Source organism: Microtus oregoni, unplaced genomic scaffold (genome assembly GCF_018167655.1).
Source record: "Microtus oregoni isolate MIOR12 unplaced genomic scaffold, Mior012 000054F_ref0000373, whole genome shotgun sequence".
NCBI lineage: Eukaryota > Metazoa > Chordata > Mammalia > Rodentia > Cricetidae > Microtus > Microtus oregoni.
In genome coordinates, this window is record NW_024543830.1 from 3,232,871 (window position 1) to 3,257,365 (window position 24,495).

At 42.4% G+C, this 24,495-nt stretch overlaps 1 protein-coding gene across 1 annotated transcript in view; it reads left to right on the forward strand.

Moving 5' to 3' along the window:
- The first annotated feature begins 8,247 nt into the window (after window positions 1–8,247).
- Window positions 8,248–24,495, forward strand: part of LOC121437848 (OTU domain-containing protein 7B) — a 57,391-nt gene continuing 41,143 nt past the window's right edge. Inside the window, exon 1 of the mRNA XM_041637936.1 lies at window positions 8,248–8,536. The gene's annotated coding sequence lies outside the window, so the exon portion shown is untranslated. The remainder of the gene's footprint in view (window positions 8,537–24,495) is intronic.

Genomic DNA, 24,495 nt, shown 5'->3' on the forward strand with positions numbered 1-24,495 from the left:
TCTCCTCACAGCCTCAGGAACCGGCTTCCCTTCTCTACCAACCTGTTGGCCTCTTCCGGCCTTAAGAAGCCATCCTAATATCCTCAGGGGATTTGTCAGGCCCAGGATAAGAACACACCCAACTCTGCCAAGGGCTCTTCAGTTAATGTCCTCTCAAGGCTCACCCAGGGATTGTGTGAGCTGTAGCTGGCAGCTAACTTGAGTCTTACTTGCAATAAAGTACCCCCAGTTCATCTCGGGCCCTGGCAGGGCAGAGATGTCCTTCTTAGGGATTCCCCTAATGCTTAATCCTAGGAAGCCTTTAGAAGAACACATAGGTAATCTAGTGCCACTCATTGGCTCACTAGCAAACGCTTCTTTTTGTATTTTATTTCTTTTTTAAGAGTCAATTAAGCAGTCAGCTATGAACTAACCTTTGTGGAAATGAGCAATTCAAGGCGATTGTAAACTCCAATTGATGGGTGAAGACATTTATAATTTGGAGCATCACATAAAGGTTTTTAAAGGGAGTGATAGCGTTTACCTTGAGCTCTACATAGAGAAGGAAGAGGAGGAAGTTGCGAGTTACAGGGTCGGGCTAAGGCCACATCAAGCTGTCTCTTTTCCCAACTCCTTATTCAGTAAGTACCGTTATAATAGGAAATCATTGGTGCATAAGTTCACCATGGGAACTGACCAGCGCTACCAACCATAGCCTTTTCCCCTCTGGAAAGCCAGTTAATACTCACTAGCACTCCATGGGTGGCAAAAGACATTAGAACACAGAGGTAGAGGTAGGAAATAACAAGCTCCCTATTCGGGGGCTAGAACCAGACTAAGGTAAGGCTGTGTACGAAGGAGCTTATAAAGGGAACTAAGAAGTTTGCATTTTTTTTTATTATACCAGGGAACTAATGCCATTTGATTTGTTGAGATGCTTTGGCTACAAGTCATAGAAAGTTTCATTCAAATGGCTTAAACAATAAGTAAGATGTATTAGCTTATGTAACAAGAACTTCCAGTGGGGCCATGCCAGTATTGGTTAAATCAGTCATTTACCAAGGGTCCAGATTCTTTTAATTGTTTTTCATCTGCTATCTTCTGGATATCAACTAGTCTTCCAGCTAGCATAACAGTTCAAAATCAACATTCAAACAACAGGAAAAAAATACTTTATTTTTTCTTCTTGTCTCTTTGTAAGAACGAAGACAACCAGCATGGCCCCCAAAAAGCCTCCAGCATATTTCTTTGCATTTCATATTGGTCTGAATTCTACTACCTGACTAAACAAAGCTGAAGAAAGGGGTAATGGAATTTGATGATCATCTGTGTTTCACCAGTGTTTCCCCCACCCACCTCCCTGGAACCAGCCTCCTCTGAGCCACACAGAGAAGGTTTGCTATTGAATGTAAAACCAAGGCTCTATAAGCAAAGAGGAAGGACGTGGACATTGGACAAGAGTCCTAGTTTGCTTTCTGTTGCCATGAGAAACACCATGACCGAAAACAACTTAGAAGAAAGGAGTTTATTTTAGTTTATAAACTATAGCCTATCCTCAGGAGAAGTCGGGGCGGGAGCTCAAGCAGAACCTGGAGGCAGGAACTGAGGCAGAGGAGTGCTGCTTACTGGTTTGCTCTGTTTCTGCTCAGTTAACTTCCTTATACAATTCAGGCCCACCCGCACCAGGATGGCCTGCCTACAGGGGGCTAGGTCCTCCTCCATCAGTCAGCAGTAACAAACAAACAAAACATTGACTCCAAAGACATGATCTGGTGGAGACAGATCCTCTTTGAGGTTCCCTCCCCCCACATGTATCGAATTGACAACCACGAATAACTAACTACCTTGCCGTATGTCCGGACTGCTTTGGTGAAGAGAAGTCATTGGCGTACATTAGGAGATAGAATCTAGCAATGATAGGGAAGCAGAAGAAGGTCTGGGAGTAAAGACAAACAATAATATTTTATGATGATGATGACAATGGGGACGACAACAGGGTCTTATTTTGTAGTTCAGGCTGGCTTTGAACTTGACATCCTTGGCCTCCTATGTACCGGGAATTAGTCATGAACCATAGTTCCTGGCTCCTGTTACACTTCTTATAACGACAAGTTGCCAAACCAATGGTTCTCAATGACCAATTTGCTACCAAATTCAACTAATAGTGAATGAATGACTATCATAGGCCAAATATTGTCATTGTTATTATACTTAAAAATGGTGTGTTTACCTCATGGAGCTTTAGAATCTATGGGTAAAGCACAAATCAGATGGCTCACAAATAACATAAAGTTATAGCCCGTTTCAGCATCACGAAGGAGCCTGGAGTTCCTCGTCTTTCTTTACAGTAACGAATCCACCTCCAGGAAATCTCAAGTGCACAATGAGACCAGATGGGGCTGGAGCAATGGCTCAGCACTTAGAGCACAGGTCGCTCTTCCAGAGCACCCAGGTTCAGTTCCGTTGCCAGCATCTAGGGTGGCCCACGACCATTTTTAACTCCTGTTCTAGGGGACATACTACCCTCATCTGGCCTGCATGGGAAACAGGCGCATGGTGCATGGATATCCACGCAGGGAATATACACAAACATGTAAAGTAATAACTTAAAATTAAGACAAAAACCTCAAGTGACAGAGACATGTAACAGCTACTTTTAGTACGAACAGAATATTCCATCACGTTAGAAGATCCTTTTGTGTCTCTCTGCATTTAATTTTCTTTTCCTTGGCCTTGGCTGATACCTACTATTGTGTATTTCTGCCTGTCCTAAAATTCGAGTTTCATATAAATGAATGTTTCCCCCAACAAATTGTGTGTGTGTGCCCTCTCACAGTGCTGGGTTTCAAATCCAGGGCCTTGTGGATCCTAGATGAGGGCTCTACAATTGAGCAAACATCAATAGTCAAAAGTTTTTGAAGGGCTATAGGGAAGAATCAGTGGTTAATAGGACTTGCAGGGGATCCAGGTTCAGTTCCTAGCACTAGCATCTCACAACCATCTATAACTCCAGCTTCTGGGGATCTGACATCCTCTTCTGGCCTCCGTGAACATTGCACAAACATGGTGTACATGCATGCATGCAGGCATATTCAAATGCATAAAGTAAGATAAATCTTTTAAAAAGATGATTTTGAGTTTAATTGATATTATTGTGCTTAAAGGTAGTTTATATATTTTTTAAAAAAATTCTGTAGTAGACAATATAGATGTCCATTTTTAAATTGATTTATTGAGCTATACATTTTTCTCTGCTCACCTACCTTTCTCTCCCCTCCTCTTCAACCCTCTCCCTGGTTCCCATACTCTCGATTTACTCAGGAGATCTTGTCTTTTTCTACTTCCCATGTAGATTAGATATATGTGTGTCTCTCTTAGGATCCTTTTAGTTGTCTAGGTTCTCTGGGATTGTGATTTGTAGGTTGGTTTTCTTTGCTTTATGTTTTAAAACCACTTATGAGTGAGTACATATGATAATTGTCTTTCTGGGTCTGGTTACCTCACTCAATATATTTTCTAGCTCCATCCATTTGCCTGCAAATTTCAAGATGTTGTTATTTTTTCTGCTGTGTCGTACTCCACTGTGTAAATGTGCCATATTTTCCTTATCCATTATTTGGTCGAGGGGCTTTTAGGTTGTTTCCAGGTTCTAGCTATGACAAACAATGCTGCTGTGAACATAGTTGAGCATATGTCCTTGTGGTACAATTGAGCATCTTTTGGATATATACCCAAAAGTGATATTGCTGGGTTTAGATGTCCATTTCTGAAATCATGGTTATTTGAAAGGTTTCCATTGGGTGGCTATGAAAAATGAAGTCATTATGAACATTCATACGTAAACTCTTTGTAGACACATGTTTTCTTTTCTAGTAGGTAAACATCCAGGAGTAGAATTTCTGGGTGAGAGGGCAGGAATGGATTTAACTTAGAAAAAGTCCTGGATATTTTTCTTTTTCTTTTATTTTTTCTTTTTTTAAAGATTTGTTTATTAAGCATACAATGTACTGCTGGCAAGGAAGGCACTAGGTCTTGATGGAGATATGAATAATTTGCATTGGTATGGATTTGACTTTACTGATATAAATTTAAGGTCAATCTTGTTATATGTATATGTATTTCTGGTATTGATTAAGGTATTGTGATTGTGTAGTTCATGTAAAAATGTAATGTATATAGGTTGTTAATAGATAATCATTAATAATAATCAAACTTGTAGTCATGTTAATTAGATTTTCTAGATGTGCATAGATATATTTTAGATAGACATTCTTCATATCTTTCAAAGACTACAGAATATGACATTTAATGTTTTAATAACTTAGGACTTTTCATGACAATGAGACACGTCTGCTCCTGGCAGCACCAATCTACTTCAAAAGGAAGATGGGCATCGAAGAGGCTCCTTATCGAGTTTGATAGCCAATTGGGCAAGAAACTGCTCTTGCCTGGACTATTGCATAAACTGGACACAGAGAACCCTCAGAGAGAGGACTGCTGAACTTGCCTAAAGGTGAGATGATCTTTCGGGGTTCCTGATTCATGAAAGAGTCTGCGAGACATTCTGCAGGACACAGCAGGTAGTGACTGAACTGCCTTTGAAATTTCCTGCTTCATGGAAATGTCTCTGGATACTATGGGCCTGTAGGCCGAAGATGGATGCCCCAGCTGCACAGAGGAACTTTGGGTGACTGTCCAGGCAGCGAGATGTCTCTGTGATTTCTAGAGTTTTGTAAGTTGCTTACTTCTCATTTACTTAGGTAATATTATATACTTCTGGAGTCTTTGATGGAGTTGAAAAATAGATAGATAGTTATAGTTGTTTTTCTTTGTTATGATAAAAGATAAAATAGATATAAATATTGTAACTGTAATTCTTACTTGATAACTGTTTTGTTATATGTAATTTTGCTATGTTAAAGTTAAAGCCTTCTTTTTTTTGTTTAAACAGAAAAAGGGGAAATGATGTGGGAGTGTCATATATCAACCTGTTGATTTCATTGGTTAATTAATAAAGAAACTCCTTGGCCTGATAGGTTAGAACATAGGTGGGTGGAGTAAACAGAACAGGATGCTGGGTAGAAGGAAGTGAGGTCAGACGCCATGCCTCTCCTCTCCAGGGCAGACGCAATGAAGCAAGCCGCCTGGTCAGACATGCTGAATCTTTTCCGGTAAGAGTGGTGCTACACAGATTACTAAATATGGGTTAGGCAAGATGTGAGAATTAGCCATTAAGAGGCTAGAACTAATGGGCCAAGCAGTGTTTAAAAGAATACAGTTTCCGTGTAATTATTTTGGGGCATAAGCTAGCCAGGTGGCAGGAACACAGCCCACAGCTCCTTCAACAAGGTCTCATTACATTACAGATGGTTGTGAGCCACCATGTGGTTGCTGGGAATCGAACTCAGGACCTCTGGAAGAGCAGATAGTGCCCTTAGCCTCTGAGCCATCTCTCCAGTCCCCCTGGATATTTTTCTTAAAGATATATATTTTGGCCGCGCGGTGGTGGCACAGACCTTTAATCCTAGCACTTGAGAGGCAGAAGCAGGTGAAGTAAACAGGCAGCCTGGTCTACAAAGTAAGTTCCAGGACTGTCAGGACTGTTACACAGAGAAACCCTGACTCGAAAAACCAATATATAAATATATATTTATATATTATATTTTATAAATATAAGCTTATATATTTATATTTATATAGCCTTCAGCATCAAGAATTCTGAACTAGCCTAACATCCCTAAGCATGTACAGTACATAGTATTAAACGAATCATAGAACCACTGGCCTAAATTATAGTATGGTAGTAGAGAGGAAGTCATTTTGGTTTGGTTTTCTTTTCTACCACAAAAACATATAAATGCAAATAATTTCTCCTTTTTTTTTTCCTGGTTAGCTGCAAAGCAGCATTCTCTGACTATTTCCCCTGCACCATACCCGCCAGCCACATGCCGGGTCTCCTTTGAGGCGCTCTGGTGAAATGCAAGTTCAAGCTCTGGGAGCTTCTAGAAGCTTGGAATCACTAAGACAAGGAAACAGGCAGTTGTTAGGGTGGAAAAAAACATCGAAGGGAGTAGCAGACAAGGGGCGTGGCCTTGTGTACACTGGTGGGGTTTCTTCGATGCCTTTCCATCGGTTCCTTACTATTCTACCTAGGAAGAAAAAAAAAGTCTCAGCTGTCCTCAGGCTGCTGTGACTGTTCACTATGAGATGGTCGCTTCTGAGCATCGGACACAGTGACAGTCAGAATGGCTGCACCCCACAAGAGCAGAGGCTCCTACTTTATAGTTTATAGGCAGAGAAACCGACAGCATAGGAATGGGAAGGGAGACACTTAATGGATCAGGGGCTGGCTGAGCGGGAACCAGAACCCAGGTGGCCTGGCTTCCAGCCCAGCTGACCACACTGCTACCCACACACAGGCAGAGCTGGCCAAAGACAAGCAGCCCATTGAGCAGTCGCACAAACAACAATGACTGATGGGCAGTCAGGGTAAGAAACAAAGCAACAGCAACCCCACCACTTCCTGATGCCTCAATTTTCAGGCAGGCCTACAGTGTGTGGTCACTTGCTCGACGCTGACCAGCAACTTGGCTCAGCTTTTGAATCAGGACCCCTTTTTGTGGTCCCTGCCAAAAGAAAAAGTCTGCTCAAGGTGGAGAGAACCTTTGGGCTCCAGACCTGGTCCCAGAGAGTCGGTGAGAGTGATGAGCAGAACAGACATCGTTGAGATGAGCGCCAGTGGGTCCTGGATTCCTTGGTGAAAACAGCCTTCAGTTTTGCACAGTTCTGCCTTCCCGCCTCAGACCTAGCTGTCAAGGTCTGGTAGGATCTACGGAATTCAATTAGAATCAACAGAAGTGACCAGATCTCATCCTGTTCTTTTCAAATTTGTCACTAAGTTGTAGCCACAGTCTGCAGTCCCTGAATCTTTGAAGCTCTGGCCCTAACATCTCTTCTTGTTGAGTTGTAAGTTCTGGTATGTTCCATGCAAGGCACCTTGCTCTGCTTGGCTGAGGTACATACGCATGGCTCTAGGTCCAGCCCTAAACCTTCAACTCTAAACTTAAGGGGATCTCTCAAGAGACAGAGCTGTCCAGCAGGTTTCATGTTTCAGGTGTCAGTTTGCTCGTCTGGAGGACTCCGTGCTCCATCCCTCCCTCCCCTTTAGAAACCAAAAGCCCCAGAGGGGGGTGAGGAAAATGAAAAGCTGACTGTAGGGTGGTGTACTGTCACATAAGCCCAAAGAACATAATTTTGACAATAAACCCTGCTTTGAATATGTACACTGGGCACCACGATGTTAAGTGTCTGAACTTAAATCTAGGATTCTTTAGGTTAGCGTGTAGCAGAGGCTGGCCCCATTTTGTGTTTGCAATCAATTGGTTCTTGTGGAAGCAGTCCATATTCTTTTACAGATACTGAAGGTTGAGACGGCTCGTCTATGCCCTCTCTGGGCACAGCTCACTGTAACCTACATGGCACATGTTTGTCTTGCCTCGCCTAAAAGTACGTTAATGCATTTTATTAATACTAAATTGTAAGACCGTTGATGCTTGGAATTGGTGTTCTTTGACTTTTCTATTTCCAGTATTACGGAGTGCAAGTGCCTTTACATAGTAGGGCTTCAATAAATTCTGGCGTCTAATTATGCTGTAACGTTGTAAAAACACATTAACCATCAAAAGTACTACATAACTTTTACCGACAGCGCTAGGTCTGCGGCCAAGGTGTCATTAGGGAGTCATTGTTATGCAAGTAAATACTGTACAGCAAAGGGTACGGCCAAGTGAAGGAACAAGGGGAACGCATAACTGGGCGGGACTGGTTTGTAAGAAGCGCTGTTTATTTTCCTCTGGTCGGTCCAGAAGGACTGCTTGGAGTAACTAGAATTTCAGCCCTCTTCTCAAATATTTTCATCCTTCTCACCTTTCGAGAACTACTCCTCCCGTTTCTATTTCTTCCCAAAGGGCCGGCGCCAACTGAGACGACCCCAAAGTCCTAAGAGTCCTCGCCGGGCTCCCAGCTCCCGGCTCAAAACTGCTTCAGCCTGGGGGCTCGGGCACGCGAGCCAAGAACGCGCGGGGTCACGCGCCGGGCAAGCGCCAAACTGGCCGCGGCCCCAGAACGGCCCTGAGGGCGGGGCTGCTGCGGGGCGGGGCGGGGCGGGACGGGGCGGGGCCGGCCGCGCCGGGCGGGAGGAGGCCCGGGGGCGGCTAGGGTGTCACCGCCAACCCGCTCCGGCCGGAAACGGGCTCTTGTTTCCGGCCGGACGGTCGAGACCCACCGATCCTGAACCAGCCGCTGGAGTCGGAGTGGCGACCCGGTGTGGAGCCGGCGGAAAGCCACTGGGGAGAGGCCAGTCTCGGCCAGTTCCCGGCTTGGCTCCGGCTCCAGTTCCTGTGGAGAGCAACAGTCGCGGTCGCAGTGTCCGCCTCCGCCTCCATCGTCGTCGGGGGAGGGGCCGCTCGGACCCCGGGGTCACTGCCGAGGAATGAGGAGAGGCGGCCGGGCCCCGCGCTCCGCCCCGGCCTAGAGCCTTGCCCTGAGAGTCGCGAGGGTAACGGAGCCCCCAGCCCTGACAACCCTCCCCGTCCTCCCCCGCCCCTCCCGCCTCTCCAGCGTCCCAAACTCTGCGCCTCGGAGCTCCACTGCTCCCTCTTTCTGACCAGACTTTACCTGAAGCCATCTCCCTTGAGCACCCGCTCCTCGCCTCGCCGTTCCCTGCTTGGTCCCCACCTTCCCTCTTCACGCCAGTCTTTTCACCTGCGTCCCGCGCTCCCAGCTCTGCCCGGCGGTTTCTGTCCTCTCCCGAGCTGTGCTGGGCAGTTTGGATGGTCCCCTCTTGTCCGCTAGGCTTTTGGGGAGGGATGGCGGAGTTTTAGGGGGGTCAAGATGCCGCTGACGGGCCCCCTCAAGCCAGTGGGATAAAGTTCTTTTGAAGTCATTATAAAAGTAAAATGAAAAGACAAGTTTGTGCTGCTTCTCGATAGCCAAAGGGAGGTGCGACCAGTGATGGAGGAAGGGTGAGGGGAGGGGGGAAGAAGGGAGGGAAGGAGGGAGAGAGAGAGAGAGAAAGAGGGAGGGAGGGAGGGAGAGAGAGAGAGAGAGAGAGAGAGAGAGGCTGTAAGTGTAGGTGTAGAAATTCTAGGGCAGGCTTATGGACTTTAGAAAAAAAGAAAAGTTGCTCTGAGCCGATGGAAACTTTCGAAGCTGCTGCTGAGTAAGCCGGGGGCTGCGTGATCTCACTCTTCTCATAATTACTAGGTTAACGGTGTGGCTCCTGTCGAGATGGAATGGGATTTGTTTACTGGGCCGGCGTATTTTTAGCCTGTCGGCTCACAAGGACCAGCCCTTAGAGTCTGTCTCTCCTCCCTGGTGATAGAGTGTCTATCTAACGTAGGTATCTTTTTCTGAGCGCAAGGCACATGTAAAAATGGGGAAATTGAAAGAAGTGGACGGATGAAATTTGATCTAAGAGGTTATCCCCTACCAAACACACACACACACACACTTCTAAGGGAATTTTCATGACTTGCAAAGCTAACTCGACTTTGGCATTTTCTTTCCTTATCTTTTGTGAGTACTACAGAAGATGTTTTATTTAGGAAACTAGAAGCTGGTAATTTGTCCATCTTTGGCTTTTCCTACTATATACTTAGGAGGTCTTTCAGAAGGCAGGATCCCTTTGTCTCAAAACCTGTTTCAGAGGTGGAAAAGCAAAATAAGAAGTAGTAGTGGTGAGATGAATCCAAAAGAATAACTTATTTTAATTTTAGAAAATATGTTTCTTAATAAATGAGATTGTGTTCCTGAAGGGATGGAGAGCCAGACTTGTAGTTAAATGCTGGCCGTGCATAGCCGACAAATGAACACGCTCTAGGTAAACAATGAGGAATTAATTATGTTCTTTGCCCTCATTGTTTTCAGGCAGGTCTTTTCCGCTTACTAACCTGCTGTACTAGTCTATTGATATTTTGAAGACTGAGCAGAACTGCAAGATAAAAGAAATTGGCTGTTCCTCATGTGCAGAGCTGAATAGCAGTCTGTTCTAACTTCACTAGTGAGCTGGCATCTTCAGAACGCCTTCCTAACAGGCCAGTTTCTGTGTACTTAGAGACTGAACATGAACACAAATATTAGCTCATGCTACGAATAATTGAGAAGGCAAATATGCTGAAAAACATATATTCCAAAACCAAAATAGATTCTTTTTCGATTTTTCCCTCTCACTTTGGATTATCAGCACCTTTTGGCCAGTCATTATCCATTACCGTGAATAATTTAGAATTGAATAGATGTCTGCTTTGGACATTACACATTCAAATAGGAGGTAAAGATGGAAGTTTGTTTCCAAACTACTACTGATTTGTTTGTTTATTTTTGGTGGTCTGATTTGTCTTATTCCTTTCCTTTAGTACCAGGGACGATATCTGTGGAGGAGAAAAGAGTAAAACTTTGCCAAAGAAAACAGGCCTGTGCGCTGTATAAGGCAGGGTGGCAGCAGTGGGTTCTGGTGTGCTGTAGAAAGACAGACGACCAGCATGCACCGTGTTAGGTGCTCTGTGGTGGAGTTATATCACTAGTCTGAAAACTTCCTTGGCATAATCATTGCTTTATCTTTCTTTTCCTCTCCTACCCATTAGTGGAAAAATATCTCAATTGGAGTCTAAAATTGGATTAATAATCACATATATTCACTTGGAGTCTTGACTGTTAATAGATGTTTTAATCCTTGTGAATTGACTGGTGCCAATAGTAGTTATGACATATGGGTGATTTCTGTTTATAGCTGACTTCCTTTTGTTGAACTGTGTATATTATTCCACAGGGTGGGGAGTGAAGAGTTTGTAGAAACCTAGAAATAAGTGTAAAGCAAGCAGCCCAATAGATCCTCCACTATTCTTAGTTCTCAGAAGGCATTTTTAGAAATTTGAGGTACAGTGTGAGGTACATTGTGTAGCAGCCAAGTGAGCTATGATGGGACAATTTAGTATCACAAATGAATGTTCACATTGTTATGGGAGCATTGTATTGCTTGTGTTTCTGGACTCCCAGATGCCTCGAGTATTCTAACAGTACTGACTGAGACTATTAGAGAGAGAGAGAGAGAGAGAGAGAGAGAGAGAAAGTGTATGTCTGTGTCCGTGTCCTCCTTAGCACAAACACTTATCCCACCCAAGGGAAAAATCAGTCCTTGGGAATGTGATCTCAGTGATGTTTCCTATGTGGAATGGTGACTGGAATCTTAGTAGTGTCTGATAGATTCAGACAATTAAAATTCTGTGCAGGGCAGTTTTATCATGAACTGCTCAATTCACTTGGCTTTTTAAGATAATAGAAGAGAGGACTTAAACATTCCTTGCTGAATAATATTTGAGCACCCCTATGGATGAAGCAACCTGCAAACTCCAGTGGCAGCCTTTGGGGAGATAGATGTGAAACAGGTGACTTTTCCCTCGGAGTGGGAGGTGAGGGGTCAGGAGGTAATATATGGAACACAGAGCAGGGCGAAGGAGGATGGTGACATACATGGGAAGAGGCTTTAGTGTTTAAACACTTTAAAATGTCAGAAACTGTCTAAACAGTTATACTGGCATGTGGATGGGCTGGAGAAAACTTGAAGTAAGAAGGAATTAGTGAGATTAGACAGAGCTTTCTGAATCAGTATGTTGTGAAATGGACTTGGGAGATTATGGATTAGTCATATAAAACTATGGACTCTGGTTCTTCTTTATGACATGACCTTGCCCAGATCATTACCTATATAAGTGTGCACATTAAAGTCAATAAAAATCTTTTCTGTGTTAGGAATAAAAGACAAAGATTTTCTGAGGGGCTGGGGGCTGTTGTCAGCCCTGCATAGATCGGTTGTGGTGGTGCATCTATGTGATCCCTGTACTTGGGAGGTTGAGGCAGGAGGATCAGAGGTTTCTGGGCACCCTTCCTTAGATGTGTAGTCAATTCAGACCCAGCCTGGGACACATGAAACCCAGTATCAAAAACCCAACAAAATCATTTTCCAAATAAAATATAGCATATACAGTGTGCAGCGATGGTCTGTATGAATGACTAAGTTATGTGTGAGAGTGACTGGGTAGAGTGTGGGCTGGTCAAGTCATGGGGAGTAAGAGGGTGGAAGGGACTGAGAGGCCAAACTGTTGGATGTGGATAGAAGGGTCAATAGAGTCATTGTAGGTCCTTGAACAAAGGATGGATTTAATGAGAAATATTGAGCCCTTTGGTCCAGGAACTCAGGGACAAGGAGTCAGGCAGGCGCCGGTACATTGTGACTCTTCTGCTTCTTTTCTGTACCATTCTGGCCCAAAGATATATAGCCAGTAGATGAACGATTCCATATAGAAGTTTTTGTATTTGTGTACCTTGCTGTCTGAGCTCTGCTTGTCCCTGTCCCATAATGCACCAGCCTGTGGAGAAATCGCAGGACTATGGCGGGGTTCTGCTCCAAAGCTTGTGGTAAGGATGACATCATATTTCCAGGGCATTTAGCTCTGCTAATGTTGAGCGTACTGGCATAAGAATGCAACGCTTTTTGAACAAATTTATTATTTTAAAAATGCATTATTTTGCTTGGTGGTGGTGGCACATGCCTTTAATTCCAGCGCTTGGAAGACAGAGGCAGGTGAATTTCTGTTTCAGGCCAGCCTGGTCTACAGAGCTAGTTCTAGGACAGCCTCGACTATCGAAGAAACCCTGCCTCGTAACCCCCACCCTGCCAAAAAAAAATTATTTTTAAAGCCAGACTTACTCTTTTGGGGGTTATACTGATGTTGAATTTACATTTCTAAACCTATATTATCTGATAGCAAGGAAAAGTCTGTAGGAATTTTACAATTGTAGAAGTACAATTGTACAGTTTGTACAATTTTGGCTTAAATATTTGGTTTTAGAAATCCACAAAATTGAAAGTCCATTTATAGGTAATTAAAACTAGACTATACTAAGTATCTTAATGTAGGCTAATTTAAAAAACTGAAGGTGAATGTGGCCTCTCAGGCTTTCTCCCTCATGCATAAGAACAGTTGGTCGATGATGTCTGTGTTCCAGCTAGACTGGATCTTCTTTCATCCTGTCTGGAGAACCCACTGCATTGTTAAAGACTAAGGTAGCTTTCTTGAAGGTCTTGGGCACTGAAAAACCTTCTCCAGCTATCTTAAAGGAAAATTCTCCGGTAATATGGCTAATTTAAAAAAGGGTGTGTATGAAAGAAAGGTCTCCATGTAACAGAAGCACACAGCTGTTCTTTAGTGGACTTGCCACTTGCCTTCATTCCTGCCAGCCGCCACCTTCTTGTAGTTATTACAAAACTATGCGTTTGTGATGTCATGAGCACAGGGTATTGCTGACCTCCAGTCAGGTAGTTGTACTTCTGAGTTGGAAACCAGAGGCAGCAAAGACAAGAATTTTATCATCTCTAGCTAGGTTGGGATTAAGTTCAACTGTGTTGTTTAGTGATATCTTATTCCTTTATTTCTTCTGAGAAATAGTTTGAAGTGAAAGGAGTTGGTTAAACTTGTTTTTATTCAGTTCTGTGCTAAGTGCTTGAATGAAGGACCAGGACAACATGCAGCTTCGTGTTCTTGAGTTTCGAGTTCGGCTGGAAGTCAGAGAAACGTTTGGATATTTTTTGAGCCTGTATTTACATGCGAGACACACTTTTAAATTGAAAGTATATTATGAATTGCATGGCCCAGGTCTTATGCCATAGACACTTTAGGAGAACAGTACTCTGGTAACTATGGAAGGTACACACAGGAATTATAAAGCATTTCAGATACTTTATAAAAGCACATTAGGGGAGCCAGGTATAGTGACACACACCTGTAATCCAAATCCTAGCACATGAGAGGCTGAAGACCAAAGATTGTGGGTTTCAGATCAATTGTAGCAGCATAGCAAACCATACACATGCACACACACACACACATACACACACACACACCCCAAACGGAGGTGGCACACGCCTTTAATCCTAGCCCTTGGGAGGAAGAAGCAGGCAGATCTCTGTGAGTTCTAAGACAGCTACATAGAGAAAAACTAAAAACCAAACAAAAACCAAGACAGAACAACAGCAACAAAAACCAAGAAATCAAAGGGACCAAACAAAGTCCTAGAAACAAAATAGTATTCAAAATATTCTAGGAACGTTGATTAGATTGCCTGGAGTAGTAATGAAATGAGCATTATTTGGGGCTGTGTTTACAGGAAAAGGGAGTCTTAAAAGCTAGGCTAGTAAATTTATGTGTTAAAAGATAAAAAATAGGGAAAAGGGAACCTATTAAGTTTTTTTTTAATTAAAATCGTGATTGTTTTAAAGGGAATAGAGATTGATATCTGGAGTCTGAAGTGACGAGGCCTGAGAGTAATTTTGAAGGTTAAATACAGAAAAGAGTAGAAATGAGATAGTGAAAGACAAGTTGAGAACTGGGTGAGGGAGACCCAGGAGACGAGGAGTCAGATAGGACTTGTCAGGCCTGGGCTATAGGAGACACTGGCTGAGATAAAGTCATTAAGAAGATTTCTTTATTTTTACTTTTTAAAAATTTTTGTATGTATGTGATGTATATGGCAGGTCCTGCATGTATGTATATGTACCGTGGAAATTACTCTCTTGGCCAGGTTAGGGTGCCAGATTCCCTAAACCGTAGTTACAGTTGGTTGTGAGCTACCTAATGTGGGTGCTGGGTCCGCAACCCTGCTCCTCCGAGAAGAGCAGCAAGTGCTCTTAAATGCATAACCATCTCTGCAGCCTCATATTTCCTTATTTTTAAGGAAAACATGATGAGTTCAATTTGGGGTATACTTGATTTCAAATGGCACATGTTCGATGAAAGCTGATTTGGTTGCCAGAGTTGGGGTGGGGCAGTGGATAACAGGGTTATCACAAATATGCAATAGCTGTAGTTGTGTGAGGATGGGTTCAGAGAAAGCAGCACAGTGGATACTGGCAGGAATCCCGAGTGTTAGCATTTCTTCCTTTCGAGCCATCCCAGTTGCTTCTTCTTTCTCCTTTCCTGTTTATTTGGTTCTGTTTTCTAGTCTTTGCCCCGCCCAGTGTCTATTGGAGTCTCGCATCTTACAAACTTCTGTCCTAGGTGCTGGAGAGGTGGGAATGGGTCAGGAAAAATCTCTGCTCATAAGAAGCATAAGGGTCTAATTTAGTGGTTCTCAACCTGGTGGATCACGACCCCTTTTGGGGTTGCATAAATAGATATTTATAGTACTATTCATAACAGTAGCAAAATAAAAGTTATGCAAAAGCAAAAAGTTATGAAGTAGCAACAAAACAATATTTTGATGGGGGTCGCCGCAACATGAACTGTAGTAAAGGGTCACAGCATTAGGAAGGTGGAGAACAACGGGTCTAATTGAGAGATAGTAAATATATAGATGAAGTGTGGTAAAAGCTGTAATAAAGTTATGGGGTAGAGAACGGAGGCTCACACGTCATTTCTGCCATGGGTCTGCAACCACAGGACAAACAATTGGCCTCCTAGAGGATGACATTGGAAGGGAAGGTTGAGCTAAGCATGCAGCCTACAGGAGGCTGAGAGTAGCACACTGTATGCCGAGACTATAGCTTGAATAAAAAAGTAAAGGAATGAAACAGATTTATGTAGTGTCTAAGAAATTATGGATGGCAGACAAAATTGGGCAAGGCTGGATCATGTGGAGCTTTATCTCCTGTCAGTATGTCCATCCATCCATCCATCCATTATTTATTGAGATGGAGTTTCATGCTGTAACCTAGGCAGGCCTGGAATTTAACTACGTAACTCAGGCTGGTCTTGAACTTATGGCTGTTTCTTTGCCAGCCTCATAAGTGTTCCTAAGTACAGTTGTGAACCTCCATGCCTGACTTGTGTTTATTTTGTGGTGCTGAGAATTGAACTCAGTTTCGTGCTAGGTATGTGCTCTACCACTGGCGTGCTTTAACTGGTAGTGCAGTAAATGGGGGCGATAATAAGGATTATAAGCATATGGTGATAAGTTTCAAATCCAAGAAAGGTTATTTCAGTGGTGTCTAAAGTGTATTTGAAATGAACAAGGCAAAGGGCCTTTTGGTACTTTTCTGTTTAACCAGAGCATTTTTGTTGATGGAATTTATGGAGCTAGAGAATTGGAGGGATTACTATATTTTATTAATTTTCAAATTGAATACCTGAGGATTTAATCAGAATCACAGAGTAGTTTTAGTAGGTCAGTCTAGGATTCAGTCTTGTGACTGACCTTTGGCAGGTGATTAATAAATGTGAGGTCACCACACTGTTCGCTCTCTCTGCTGTCTTGTTTCAGTGTTTGTTTCATTCTCCCTCCTTGTGTTGTGCTACAAGACAGAAGGGCTTATTATTACCCCCATCCCACTGTCATTTTTAACCAAAGGGAACAATGATATTTCCCAAGATTTGATTGAGAAAATCCTGCTTTGAAAGTACTACTTAGGAGGGACTTTTGACTGGGTCAATTAGGTGTCTAGAAGGTATTATTAGGATATCTTTTAATTGTGGAAGGAGATTGGTTTTAATGGGAGTTTATGTGTCATTTTTTGCTGGGAAAAACAGGATCAGATAGGGAACGTTTTCAGTTTCCTGATTCCCTTGAGGAAGTTAAGACTCTGGGGAGTGTGGAAGGATGGGTACCTTCTGATGGCCTTCCTCAGATCTTGACTGACTTGCGATTTTCTTCTGTTTTCTGAGCTGTGTCAACATCTTCCCCAGAAAAGGGCTTTGGTTTGGAAGCTGTCCACTTCAGCAGATCTGCCAATTCTTGATTCTTTCTCAAGTGGGCAAGGGTACATTTTGTTTTTGTTTATGAGTGTTGGGGGAGGGGAGAAAGGAGGTACAGAAGAACTACTCACAGCCAGTCCTTGTCTGGATTCCTCTGTAGCTGGAAGTTTCCTTGGCTTTGTTTTGGGGGAGATGACTTTGCTCCACCGGCATTTAAGTTATTTGGGAAGGTGGTTCTCACTCCCCTCAGCTATCTGATTTGGGATGGCAATATAAAAACTTCATTCTTAACCAGTTTGTCAACCCTACTCCGCCCTGTTCTAGACGCTTCTTGTGTGTACTGTGTGAAGTATTTATGACTCCAGCCTAAAATGAAACCGATCACGTGTTCTCTCGAAACAGCAGTTCTTAACATGTGGGTCGCAACCCCTTTGGGGGTTGTTGAAGGACCCTTTCACAGGGGTTGATCAGATATCCTACATATCAGATGTTTACATTACAATTCATATCAGTAGCAAAATTACAATTATCAAGTAGCAACAAAATTTTATGGTTTGTTGGGGGTCACCATCATATGGTGGTGTATTATAGAGGAAGAATTGTATTAAAGAGTTACAGCATTAGGATGGTTGAAAACTACTGCCTTAAAAGTTTAGAGGAACTATCCCGCTTCTGAGTGTTACTATTGCATTAATGGCCCTTATTTCTGGCTTTCCTCTGTTGTGCGAGGCATCAGCCCCAGGGTCACCTTTGCATGTTAGGCGTGTGCTCTGCTGCTGAGCTCTATTCCCCAACCCATGATTCCCAGAGTTTGCCAGCTGCCTACCCATCCTTTTCAATTTTTTTTTTAATTTTATTTTGAGACATGGTTTCTCTTTATAACCCTGGCTTTCCTGGAATTCACTATATAGACCAGGCTGAATTTAGAGATCCACCTGCCTCTGCCTCCTGTGTGCTGGGATTAAAGGCGTGTACCACCACTGCCTGGCTGCTTTTCAGTTTTTCATGAGGAGCTATTTTAAACATTTAGGAAATTTTAGGGAAAAAGCCCTAACATAATTTTGAGTCCACAACTCAAATCTAAAGAATATTACTATTTTATCATATTTGTTTTAGATGTCTTACACTCTTTAAAATATTTTACAAATATAGCTGAAGTCTAACCTACATCCATCCCCCTTCCTCTTTTCAAGAAGAGACTGTGGGCCTGATCATTTCATTTTAGAGTTTATAATTTTTTTCCTACATATTGTATATTCATAAACATGTTTATGTATATTGTATAAATCTTATGTAAGTAGTCTTACTATTGTCAACAGATGATACAGTGTTTGCAGTGTTCTCAAAATCGCTTTCTCAGATGTGTCTAGATGTGGATCTAGTTCATGCTGCCACTTAATCTTTAAGTTTACTTCCTCTTTCCACTGCTAAAGAGCCCCGACAGCCGTTAAGATCTGGGTTCAGTCTTTCACAGCATCTTTCTTGTTTTGTCTCCCAGTAGGATGCGACCGACTGTAGCACTGCTGATCTGTACTGTGTTATTGGTACTTGTCATATAGTATTTGTATGTTCTCATCCTTTGGCTTATTTGTGCCATTGGTATACCTCTTCTAAGCACGGTAAGTGCCTTAAAAACAGACAAGTAGTCCCTTATTTTTGTTTTCCTTGTGGGTCTTACCACAGTAAGCATTTAGTAACAATTAGTCATGATTAGTGATTAAATGGTCAGATTAATAAAAAATAAGGGTCTGTTGAGTTAGTGAACTCTTATTTTAATTTAAAAATTGGAGATGTCCCTATAAAAGTAAAATTTACAAAGAAACATCCTGCAATAAAAGTATATTGAAATATACATAAAGTACACTCAAGACTAATTTCCTGCAGGGAGTCAGAGCACAGTCCTTGGAAGTTGTATCAGAAATGGATAGGTGATATCATCGCAGTGGGGAAACTCTTGGGGATTGATCCTGGTGACTTTTGATCATTGTGTGCTCCTGTGGCCAGACTCACTTCAATAGCTATCAGATTCTGCTTTTGTCATCAAGGTCTTGATATCCTCATTAGAGATGAATATTCACACACACACACACACACACACACACACACACACACACACACCAACCTCTGTTTACTTACTAAATGCTGCTGAAGACCAGGAAATTTTGACCTAAAGAAGAAAACGTGGTACACACATTCCTACATACATGTGTACAAGTATTTTTAACCATGTCTCCCACCTCCAGCACACATTCTTTTTTATTTATTTATTTATTTGTTTGTTTGTTTAGGTTTTCGAGACAGGGTTTCTCTGTGTAGCTTTAGAGCCTGTTCTGGAACTAGCTCTTGTAGACCAGGCTGGCCTCGAACTCACAGAGATCTGCCTGCCTCTGCCTCCCGAGTGCTGGGATTAAAGGAGTACGCCACCACCACCCGGCCAGCACACATTCTTACATACATGTGTGCATGTACTTTTAGCCATGTCTCCTCCCACATCCCGCTTCTCAACTTTTTTTTTTTTTTTTTTTTTGAGATGAGGTCTAACTATGTAGCTCACACTGGCCTGTTCCAGAATTCACAGTCCTGCCTCAGCCTACGCACTGTGGGATTACCAGAATTATTTTTGTTGTTTTTTGAGACAGGGTTTCTCTGTGTAGGCCTGGCTGTCCTGTAGACCAGGCTAGCTACTAACTCAGAGATTCACCTGCCTCTGCCTCTGGGATTAAAATCATGCCCCACCACTGCCCAACTCGCTCGCTTCCTTTCTCCCTCCCATCCTTTTTTTTTTTTTTTTTTTTTTTTAAATTGAGGAGGCCTAGGTTGTTGGTTGGTTACACATCTTTAATCCCAGCACTCAGGAGGCAGAGGCAGAGAGACAGGTGAATCTCTTGAGTTCTTGTTTAGCCTGAACTACAAAGTGAGTTCCAGGACAGCCAGGGCTACACAGAAAAACTCTGTCTTAACAAACAAACAAATGAACAAACAAAATTGAAGGCAGGATGTTTCAAAAACTACAGATGATTGTTTTAAAAGCTTCAAAAGCTACAGATGATTGTTTTAAAAGCTTCAAAGTCATACTAGTTCTGCAGCCTAAAGCCCTAACAAAACATTGTTTGGACCTCAGTGATTTGCCTAACCCCAAGTAAGAGTTAACTATTAAGCCAGGCGGTGGTAGCGCACGCCTTTCATCCCAGCACTTGGGAGGCAGAGGCAGGAGGATCTCTGTGAGTCCGAGGCCAGCCTGGTCTACAAGAGCTAGTTCCAGGACAGGAACCAAAAGTCACGGAGAAACCCTGTCTCGAAAAATCCAAAAAATAAAAAATAAATAAAAAAAATAAAAAGAGTTAACTATTAAGGTAACTGTATGAACAGTCAAATATTAGTAATTTTATCTACTTAAGTTTGTATGTTTAACATGAAGTTTAATTTCCTCTTGGAGTTCCGAAGCATAATATCATGAAGTTTTTGAAGTAGATAATCCCAAATTCAATTATATTTCTGAAATGTACTTCTGAATTTTACTTCAACTACTTTTTTTTACAGTTATCGTTAGGTCAAATTTTGGTGGAGTGTCTCTTTTGGATCACATGAAGGTTGTAAGGGAATGTGTGGGGCTAGAGTGGCTTCTATTAATGTCGTCAGAATTAAGATGTTAATAATTAGGGCTACAGAGATAGCTCAGTCGGTAACTTAGCTTTGGCCAAGAAGCCTCAGAGGTGCCGGGCATGGTGGTGCACGCCTTTAATCCTAACACATGGGAAGCAGAGGGAGGTGGATCTCTGTGAGTTTGAGGGCAACCTGGTCTACAAAGCGAGTTCCAGTACAGCCAGGGCTACACAGAGAAACCCTGTCTCAAAAAACAAAAACATAAACAAAACAAAACAAAAAGCCTGAGATGAAAAATATGCTGTGACTATATACATGTAATTGTGTTAGTTTAATAAGTTTACATAGTCCATAAATGATACCCGCCCCCTTTGACTGTCTCCATAGGGAGATTTGGTGTTGGAGAAAATTGCCTGTGGCCTAGACTTTATTTAGGAACTTGGGGAAGGAAGAGGGAAGGAGCTCTAGCCCCAGACTATTCTACTACCTTGTGGTTCCCAGAGTATTCTTAGGTTGGGAAGATGCTGAAGTCAGGGAAAGAGCAAAGAAGCAGAGGTTAGATATTGCAGAATAGGACTATGGACAGGAGCATAGCATCTTTCCCTAACTCTTCAAAACCTGGTGGAGGGTGTTATGGAAGTCTTGTAATTTAACTATCTCCAGGCTGTATACTAACAGTTAATTGGATAACATTATATGAAAAATATATCTGGAAAGGTCAATTTTGTGTTCTTTAGTAGGATTTCTTCCCTTCCTCCCTCTCTCTCTCTCTCTCTCTCTCTCTCTCTCTCTCTCTCTTTTGATTTTTCGAGACAGGGTTTCTCTGTAGCTTTGGAGCCTGTCCTGGAACTAGCTCTTCTAAACCAGGCTGGCCTCGAACTCACAGAGATCCACCTGCCTCTGCCTCCCGAGTGCTGGGATTAAAGGCGTGCGCCACCACCGCCCGGCCCTCCCTCTCTCTTTCCTTCGGTCAAAGCTATTTTAAATGCGTTAATCCTTTTGTGCATTCTAAAAGTATTTTTATTTTATTTATTTATTTTATGTGCATTGGTGTTTTGCTTGCATGCATGTCTGTGAGAGGGTGTTAGATCCCCTGGAGCTGGAGTTACAGACAGTTGTGAGCTGCCATGTACTCGATGGGAATTGAACCTGGGTTCTCTGAAGAACAGCCAGCACTCCTAACCACTGAACCATCTCTCCAGCCCCTTTTTTGTGCCTTTTGAATCATTAGCAGCTAAGAGCAAAGGAAAAGGAGCTTTCTTCTTTGAGACCATGATGTTAGTAAAGCTTGCTGTTCTGTGGAGCTGGTCTCCGTGGAGGAGCTGAGGTCCAGACGTGGGGAAATGTGTGTTGACAGCTACACGTGTTAGGCAGCAAGTTCTTGTCTGCTGTTAGAGCCCGCTGTGAACACCTGCTTCTGTTTCTTTTGATTTACCATCACTTACTAAGGGACAAGTCTCTGATGTCCTTTGTTCTTGCCTGCTATTGTTTACCTACTGACCAGAGATAGAGATTCCCCATTACTTTTCTCAGAATCCTGAAAAAGATATTGAAAATTAGACTTAAGTGTTGCCGTATCCTAGCTTCTTTCACATCATCTTTGTAATTTTTTTTATAATATACTTGTTCATCATGGAAATTAAGATTGTGTAAATTTCCTTTGGTGTTTGCTGACTGGTGAAGATGATACATTCCTGTCTCCTGAGCACTGTCTGTGTACTCGGCTCTGGGCAGATGCACCAGAGTGATGCTAAGAAGGTGTTGTCCAGTAAATAAGAGTAAGAGGATAGGTCCTGTGGGAATCCACATTCTGGGTTAGATAGGACTCTCTCTCTCTCTCTCTCTCTCTCTCTCTTTCACACACACACACACACACATACACACACACACACACTGAGAAACAAATGCAGACTTTGTAGCATATATAGCATCATACAGCATTTTAGACCTAAAGGAACTTTACATGTTACTATCATTTTCTAGCTGAGGAAAACAAGGACCAGAAAATTTGAATTACTTGTCCAAGATGGTAATTAACAACAAACATTGTTTGTATATTTGCTTTCTGAAAAGTTGGGCCTCCGGTATAGAGTTATATGCATCAAGAAATTAATAATTAGGACTTGGGAGATAGCTCAGTTCTTAAAGTTCTTGTCAATCACAAGCATGAGGACGTTAGTTTCATCTCTGTTACCCATATAGCCAAGCTGTCTGTGGTGTTGGTGGTAATGCTGGTAATCCCTGAACTAGGGAGGGGGAGACAGGCAGGTCCCTGGGTTTCAGTGGCCAGTCAGACTAACATACAAGATGTGCTCCAAGCTAGTGAGAGATCCTGCCTCAAATAAATAAACAGTTGTAAGTGAACAAATAATAGTAAAAGTGAACTAACACCTAATACAATTCTCTGGCCTCCATGTACAAACCACATGTGCACCCACATTGTCTGTCTGTCCACAGTGTGCACGTGCGTACACATGAACATTTTGAGTACTAAGTATTTGCAAACATGGGGCCTGGAGAGATGGCTCAGTGGTTAAAAGCACTGCCTGCTTTTCTAAAGGTTCTGAGTTCAATTCCCAGCATCCACATGGTGGCTCACAACCATCTATAATGAGATCTGGTGTCCTCTTCTGGCCTGTAGGCATGTATGCAGGCAGAATACTATAAGCACAACAAATAAATCTTTAAAAAAAATAAATAAATATTTGCAAACAAGATAAATATTAATGCAAAGTCATGAACACTAAATATTAAGTGCGGAATCAATTCATGTAGCATTCTGTATAAGTATGGAAGGTAGAGGTAAAAATTTCCACTAATGAATAGTGAGGAATCTGAGTGATTTGGAGAGAAATACAATTTAGTAATTCTTATTGTGGGAAAGGGGTAGATAATAATGTGCATATTTTCAAATAGTTTAGGGCAATAGGAAAGCTTCGTTAGGTTGGTTTGGGATATTTTTCTTGGGAAGATTTCCCTCATGGGAACCTTTGGAAAACACTGGTTCTAGCCAGAAGCTTTCAGCTAATACTGAATTGAGAATTGAAGTCACTAGTTTGTTTGCTTCCAGTGAGCAATGGAGCTCAGCCTGGAGCTCTCTCGACTGTCTGTTCTTCAGTGTTCTCTCTTACCGTATCATATTGCTTAGGAGGAGGTAGGTCGTGGCTAAAAGTGCAGATCAGAAGCCTGGGAAATGGAATGGGAAGTTAAAGACCACATTATGATGAGGTCTAACCACAGGCTGTTTCAGTTCTGGATAGGTTTTCTGTGCACTTAAACACTACTGTGTGCTCACAGCTGTCATGCTCAACATGCACTACAACAAGTAATTAGTGTTGTCTTCTTTTGAGGCTCAGCTCTTTGTATTCAAAGGGAAAGATTCTTTTGGAATTTGGACTTAAATGTATATTCTTTCTCTCAGTTTTAAAGATGAAATAATTTTTCCCTTGCAAGTAGAATGGCTGCTTGGGTTAGCAAGCTGTAAGTAATGTCTTTTTGGAGGACGTGAGTCTGAAGTCAGCTCTTGCTGGTTTATGTTGTCAGCGATTGACAACTTACATAGGTGTTCTTCCCTACAGGGAGGTGAGTACCGTGAAGCTGTTAGTACTTTTACTAACAGATAAGAGGCTTGTATGTGTCTTTAAAATATGTAACCAGACTCATTAAGGTAGTGCTCCTTCTCACCTTCTTTTCTTTTTGGCCATGATTTTATCTACGTATTGACAGATGCCCAACGATTCAGAGTAACATTTTCTGTATCACCATTTGTTATTCTTCAACTGTAAAGGCCTAGCACTGCTCTTAATTTCATCTACGTTTGCTGGGGTTTGTGGCCAGATTTCTAGTAGTAAACAGCTTCCAGCACTTGGTTTCTAGGGCCCATACCCCATTTTGTTCTCTGCCAGGGTCTCTGTCATAACTTGTGACCTAGCTGGAGAAAAAAAGGAAGACGGTACTACTGTTTGATTGTAGATCCTATCCTGACTTCCACCTGGCACTTTATATCTCATTTAGTACAGCAGTCCCTTAAGGTAGCTATTCTTACACACAATGACAGATGAATTATTTAAAATAGTCATTGCTGTTGCTGAGGCACTGCGCTGAGTACTAAACACTAAGGCACTGAGCACTAAAGTGCTGAGAATACTGTAGTGAATGTCACAGGAGG